Genomic DNA, 7280 nt, shown 5'->3' with positions numbered 1-7280 from the left:
GCGCGCTCCCCGGGCCGAGCCGCCGCCGCCCGCTGCCCCGGGGCTCTGCCTTCGTGCGCCGGCCGCGGGCCGCGGGACGCTGAGCGTCACCAGGCCGGGCGCGGAGCGGGCGGTGCGCGGCGCTAAGGGCGCGGGGGCCCGAGGCGGGCGCGGCCGCGGGCGCTGCCGCAGCCATGAGCGGCAGCGGTGGTGGTGGCGGCGCCGCCGCCCCCGCCGCGTCCTCCGGCCCCGCGGCAGCAGCCAGCGCGGCGGGCTCAAGCTGCGGAGGCGGCGCCGGCGAGGGAGCCGAGGAGGCAGCCAAGGACCTGGCCGACGTCGCGGCCTTCTTCCGATCCGGTGAGTCGCTCCGGCGAGGCTGCTCCGCGCGCCCGGTGGACGCCGGCGTGCCGGGCCCCGCGCGCTCGCGTCCTCTAGGGTCACTGCATTCCGGCGCTCCGCGACCCACGCCGGCCTGTCGCGCCGTCCGCGGCGCCCCACTCGGCGCGCGGCTCGCTCTGGGCGCCGCCGACCGCGCCAGTCCCTGGTTGCCCGCGAAGCACCCCGGCCCCGGCTCCGCGGCTTGGGGCGCCGGCTCTTTGTCTCCTCCTCGGGAGGGCCGGGAGGCGGCGGCGGCGGCGGGGCGGCGTGGGTGGAGGCCGGGCGGACTGGGCTGGGCCGCCTCCGAAAGCGGCTTGTGCTCCGTGTCCGTCGTGGGGTCCACTTGTACCCGGGTCTCTGCTCCGCCCCGCGAAGCAACCTGTTTTCTTCTCCGCCCGAGCGTCGTCGCTCGGGCCTGTCATCTGCCGGCCTCGGGTGTACGCTTCTGTGAAACGGGGGCAGCCATGGCAGCCGCTGCGCCGGGGGAGAGTGTGTGTGTGTGTGTGTGTGTGTGGAGGGGGGTGGCCGTGGCCGAGCTGGAGCGCGGCGGGGGCGGGCCGGAGTCCCCGGGGGGGACACCTAGGGGGTGCCGTGTCCCCGGGGAGCGGCGCGGGACCGGGTGCCGCGTGGGTGGTGCGGAGACCCGGCCTTGCCGGCTTGGCTCAGTGTCCACGCCCCGGCCAGGAGGGGCCCCCGGCGGCCGAGGCGAGCGTGGAGCGGCCCGGTGTGCGGCGCTGGGGGCGTGACAGGGCGTCCCCGGGACCCCGGCGGCGGCAGCGGCGCCGCCGCCTCCTCCTCCTCCCGCCGCGACCCAGATCCCGCGCGAGCCCGGTTCGCGTCCCCGCGCCCGGCAGTGCCGTCTGCTCGTGCACCCGGGGCGTCGGAGGAGCTGCGGGAGGAGGCGGCTGCGGCGGCCTGGGTCCCTGCGACCCCCGGCAGCCCAGGCGCGGGCTTGGGAGGATGCAGACGGCACGCCGGAGAGCTGAGGAGGACGGGCCAGGTCGGGTCCGGAGGAGTTGGCCGGCTGGCGGTCGGGTCTGGGGCGTGTGCGGGGCGGCGGGGTGGCGGGGTGGCGGACCGGCTGCCGAGGCCGGAGGGTCGGGGAGCGGTCTGCGCCGCCGCGCAGGAGCGTGCACGAGGGCTGTCGGCTCACGTTCCGCCGGTGGCCTCTCTCGAAATGAGGTGGAGAGGGGGGCCAAGGCAGACGTTAGCACTGCCGGTTGATCCCTGGTTTTAGGGGTCTTCCCCTCGATTTTGTTTTTTTTTTTTTTAATATGTCAGGCAAGGTTCTTTTAAATTGATTCTTAGCGGGTTGGTTGAGGCTGAGTCTGATACACTCTACTGTGTCAGTTTGGCTCTCCCGTGTGCTGCTCTCCTGTGAGTTCCCTGCAGAAAGCCAGGGTTTAGGAAAAAAAACATCAATTCCTTCCAATGAAAAGCCATCCATCCAGCCATCACAGTTGTGTGATTTTGGATATTAGCGCTTAATAGCGGAATTAGGACTTACTTACTCCTTCATGCCTGATGCCAAAGTCGAGCCTGTCTTCATTCTATTACCTATTGGGGAGCAGTAGATTTCTGGGAAAAATTCAGCTGCTTTCTCTATTACCAGATACTTGGTGCCCTAGAGAAGGAAAAAAAAAATGCTATTGTTGCTTGTGAGACCAGACTTGCTTTATGCATAGTTTAGGAAACACTTCTTTTCCTCCTAAGCCTTTCCAAAGACATCTGATTTGTCTGGGACATCTGATTTGATCGGACACCCACAGAAAAGCTTGCTTTCTGTCAGTGGTTTCGTTGTACTATCTATCGTCTTGCTTTGCCTTGCCCTATTCTGCTGGGGTTTTTGTTTGTGTTCATTGTGGGACAGAACCAGGTAATTTTGCTCCTTGCCTTCATTCTTTTATTCTCCAAAGTGTTTTGACTTTTAGTTGGTTGTATTGTCAAAAACCAGGGCAGATTTCCAGTGTCCCATCCCAAAGGTAGTCTGGAAGGACATTTGATAAGTTATTTTCTCTGCTTTGGGAAACTCTGAATGTGTGCTCTAGATCTTGGTTGTGACATGTGGGCCAGTGTTATGTAGCAGAGAGTAGAGAGAGGCTAGTAGGTTGAATAGATGTGAGTCGGGGTGGGCTGGGGGAAGAGATTGAACAGTCTGGACAGATCGGGAAGGTCCTGGCTGAAGCTTCTTCCCGGAAAAGCCTACCATGCATAGGGTTCCTGGGCAATTTGCTTAAGAGTGGATGCTGAGGGGAAAGAAGTGGCCAAATCCTCTGATCAATCTGATTCAGTTTCTTAAGATACTCAAACAAGAGATATATAGGTTCTCTCTGACTTGTGGGAGATCAGGGAGGAGTGTGAACATTTTTTTCCAGGGTGTTTTTGAGCTCAATGAATACTTAAGATTACCAATGTGACCTAGTCATAGGGTTATATTGGTTATCTTTTCTCTCCCCCTCCCTCCCCCCCCTCTCCTTTTTGTTGGTTGTGGAGCTTGAAACTTAAGGGACTGAGTGCTGTCCCATATGCCACTTTGAGCCATAGCTCCATTTCTGGTTTTCTGAGTATTGAAGATTTTCTGCCCAGGACGGCTTTGAATCATGGCTCTGATCTCAGTTTCCTGAGTAGCTAGGATTATGGGAGGTAGCCACAAGTGCCTGGCTGGTTGCCTTTCTTTTCAGTCCTGAAGTAAAATTGTCACCTAAGGATTGATAAAAGGAAGAAAACTTCACCTTAGAACCTTTAAACAGAACAGGTTAAAAATAGAATGGGATGCTGTGTGATTTCTTCATTAGTGGAATTGTTCAAGCAGAAGTGCTGCCACCTGCCAAGATATGGAATTGGGTACTGGAACAGGATGCCTGCCTCAGAGAGGTATTCTGGGAGATAGCATAAAGGGTGTTTTCTTTCTGTGTGAACTTTGTAGCTTCCTCAAAACTCAGTGTCTATGTAGTGTTCTCCATTTTTCTTTGGATTTTAGAGCAGTAGTGGCCTTTTCCCCCTGCCCTAAGTTACCGAGCATACATATATGCATATACATATACTCTAGCATCAAGGTTTTACTTCCTGTATATACCTTTAATTCATTCTCTGTTTGGATCCATGGGCACAGGAAAGTCTATTCATTTTTTTCCGAATTTTTTTAATTAAAGAATTTATTAACTTTGATTTTTACATCATATTTCAAATGTCATGTTTAACAAACAAGTATTCAAGAAGGGAATCTATATATAGTCACTGGCACTTAGATTTTAGAACATAATTAAAATTAAAATAATAAAATGTGGACCAGGAGTTTGGCCTAGTGGTAGAGTGCTTGCCTAGCATGCACAAAGACCCAGGTTCGATTCCTTGGTACCACATACATAGAAAAAAGCCGTAAGTGGTGCTGAGGCTCAGGTGGTAGAGCTCTAGCCTTGAGAAAGCCTAAGGACAGTGCTCAGGCCCTGAGCTCAAGCCTAGGAGTGGCAACAAAACAAAACAATAAAATATTATGTCTATAGAGTATATAGCCCATCATAGATTTTTCTATGTAGTTATGTTTATATCTCCAATACCCTGTCCATAACGTTGGGTACCCAAATATTGAGTAATTGCTCTTGTACTGTTTGGATCTAAGATCCACATATAAAGGATACCATACGCCTTTTGTTCCTTTGATCGTGACTTTTAAACATTTTTTTTAAGTATTCATTTTTGATAATTCTTATCACTATAGACTTGACAGAACTGTTAATCTTAGAGTGGATTGAGCTGAAAACATTATGTGTCAGCAGGCACCTAAGAGATTTTCTCCAAGTGTTGGTGAATCTTAAATTTCATCAAGCATATCACTGGAAAAGGTAAAGCAGAATTCAAAGAAATGAGCTAGTACAGGTGATTTTTTTTTTATTTTGAAGATGAGAAATCACTTTTTAGGGAGATTGTGTGACCCCCCTCCACCCCCACTTTTCCCAGAGGAACTCAGTGGAGGTGGGGTCAGGGCTAGGAAGCTTGCCCTGGACTCTGGAGCTCTTTCCTGCATGCCTCTCGTGGCCAGAACATGGCTTACATTAGTTCTCAACCCCGCTGGGACCAATCACTTTTATTGCCAATCTATTTTGGGGCCCTTTCTTGTGGCAATAAATCATTCTTTCAAAGCTCCTTATTTAACCTTGTAAGTGTGTGTGTGGGGTGCTTACATAAATGCATTATTTTTAACCTGCCTGGCATGCTTTGGTTGGCATTAAATGAATATGTGGAGAATAAAGGTTTGTGGTTATTCTGAAGTCATCATGCTGGGTTTCTTTCTTATTACATTTTATTCTTGTTGTAGCCTCTGTCTTTCCAAGGAATACATCAAGAAAACCTGGTCAGTCACTTGGTGAGGTATCTTTAAACCAGATGGTTTTCTTGTATTGAAGAAAGCTTTTCTTCATATTTATGTTCTTAACCTCATTTAATTAACTAGCCTCCAAACTTGTAGTGTGGCTTCTGGTTCACTTTGAAGCCTACAGCGTTGGACATTGTGAGCATCAAACTATTGTTTTAAGGAGTAGGTCCTTGGATCCTTCAGCATTTTGAGAAGAAAAGGTTAAAAAAAAATGTTACCTGATAGTGAATTACAGCTCAGTTTTAGAGAAAAGTAGGGAAATTTGTAAAAATAATGCTTTAAATGACTGGACAATATAAGAGCAATAAAATAATCATTAAAGCTTTTCATTGAGACCTTGTAAATTACTTATTGATATGGGATAATATATTCTTGCAGTTTAACATCTAAGTTGCAAGTACAGATATAAATGAAGCCATTTTAACTACTCAAATAACCAAGATTTAAATGAAGTTAGTGGTAATGTTCAAAGTGGGGCTTGTTTGAAGATAATACATGTGTTTAAAAAATACGTAGGTAGAATGATTTGTGTGTGCACATGCACACACGCGCACCCTCCTCCAGTCCTGGAGCTTGAATTCAGAGTCTGGGTGCTGTCTCTGTGCTTTTTTTTTTTTTTTTTCTCAAGGCTAGTACTCTACCACTTTGAGCCACAGTTCTACCTTTGGTTTTTTTGGTGGTTAAATTGGAGATAAGAATCTTACGAACTTCTTCTCTGGGTGATTTTGAACGGTGGTTCACAAATCTCAGCCTTTTGAGTAGTGTAGAAGTATAGATGTGAGCTACCAGCACTGGTGGCCAGAGTGATTTTTAAAGGCCTTTTGTGTGTGTGTGTGTGTGTGTGTGTGTGTGTGTGTTTGTTCCCAGTCATTGCTATACTTTTTGAGCCACACCTTCAGTACTCTGTTCCCTCCCCCCCCCACCCCGGACAAACTTTTAATGACCACTTTCAGGAACTAGTGGCTCAGAAGACTGGGAAGAAATAGATTTAAGAATCCCACTGATTCTGGTGGCAGGTGTATTCTGCTTACACATCCCTTCTCTCCTTCCTGCTTCTCCCTGATATTTTGCCCAATAATTTTGCTGAACTGACAGGTGATTGTGTGACTCTCTTCCTAGGCAGGATGCTATTATCGTATCTTCTTTTTTTTAGCTGCTGGAGTACAGCAGATAGGAAAGGGCTACAGTGAAAGCAAGGGTAACCAGGTTTAAAGGCAGCCCGCATTCTCAATCTTGCTTGTTCAGATTTGCTAAGGAGCTGTTCCACAGAGCACTAGGAAAGGAATGAACAGGGAGATGTCTCAAAATTCCCTCAATTTAGGAATTATTTATGTATGATAAATTTTATTGTCAAGTGATATAAAGGGCCGGGAGCATAGCCTAGGGTTAGAGTGCTCTCCTAGCATGCAGGAAGCCCTGGGTTCGATTCCTTGGTACCACATATACAGAAAAAGTGGAAGTGACAGTGTTGCTCAGGTGGCAGAGCTCAGGGTCTGGGCACTATCCTTGGATACATTTTGCTTAAGGCTAGCACCCAGACTCTAAGTTCAAGCCCCAGGACTGGCAAAAAACAAAAATAAAGTGATATATAGAGGGGTTACAGTTACCTACATAAAGTAAGGTAGTAAGTACATTTCTTGCCAAACATTGTTACCCCTTCCCTCTGCTTTATTAAGCTGGAGTCATTCCTATTTGTATTCCTGTATGTCTTAACTGAAAGGAAAGCAGTGCAGAGTAGGAAAAAGACCCTACGAGGCCTTAAGGCCCTGTCTCTGTTCTGTCCCTGAGCTGATTGTAGACCCTGCTGCTTCCAGAACAGATCTTAGCTACTCAATACACTGTCCAACACTGGCCAAACTCTGATTTCACCCCAGCTGCCTGCCAGTTTATAAAGATGAAATGAGATTCCTGACCAGTCTCTAGTGTGGTCTCCCAGCTTTATCATTTCATGAAGCCTGATTAATATTCACACCTTGTTTATGGGAGATCTTGCTCCTATAATGGTTAGCAAGTATACAAATACTCATTTTTAATTCTTATCCACTGCTGGAAGTTATTTTCTTATTGCATAGTGTATCTTGTTACTTTAGTTTTTTCTGTTCCTTCTCCATGTAAGTACATCTTGTTGAAACATGAATTACTATCTGCCCTCTAGGAAGTTGTATGTCACAGGAGAGAAAGTCTGAGTTGGACTGTTGACACTCAAGGTAGAGGTAGTTAAGCTGCTGAAAGATACCCACTTCTGAGGTTTATCCCTCTTGAGACTTCTTTAGTGAGTGGAATAGTCAGTCTGATTGAGATGTGCTATGAAGATGAAAGATCTTTTGGTGATAAATGTACTTGAGTTTTAGATGACTATTTTTATTAGTCTTATGCCTACTCATGGAAAGATTGCAGTCTAGGGACATATCATCTTATTTGGATTTTGTTATAAATGGGTACTTTGTAGTTTTACTGACATCAAGTCTTTTCTTGAACTTCATTAATATAGAAACTCAGTTGTAGATCTAAGAGTACTTCAGGTTAGTAATGTCTTAATACAGTTTATTTT

The 7280-nt window shown here is 48.4% G+C and overlaps 1 protein-coding gene across 1 annotated transcript in view; it reads left to right on the top strand.

Annotated features, from left to right (window-relative positions):
• The first annotated feature begins 246 nt into the window (after positions 1-246).
• The window catches only part of Trio (trio Rho guanine nucleotide exchange factor), a 289249-nt gene continuing 282215 nt past the window's right edge, over positions 247-7280 (top strand). Inside the window, exon 1 of the mRNA XM_090332122.1 lies at positions 247-336. The gene's annotated coding sequence lies outside the window, so the exon portion shown is untranslated. The remainder of the gene's footprint in view (positions 337-7280) is intronic.

The sequence above is a fragment of the Megascapheus bottae genome, chromosome 4 (genome assembly GCF_031878675.1).
Source record: "Megascapheus bottae isolate mThoBot1 chromosome 4, mThoBot2.hap1, whole genome shotgun sequence".
Classification (NCBI taxonomy): Eukaryota; Metazoa; Chordata; class Mammalia; order Rodentia; family Geomyidae; genus Megascapheus; species Megascapheus bottae.
Note: the sequence above shows the minus strand (reverse complement) of the source record. Positions and strands in the feature narration are given on the sequence as shown.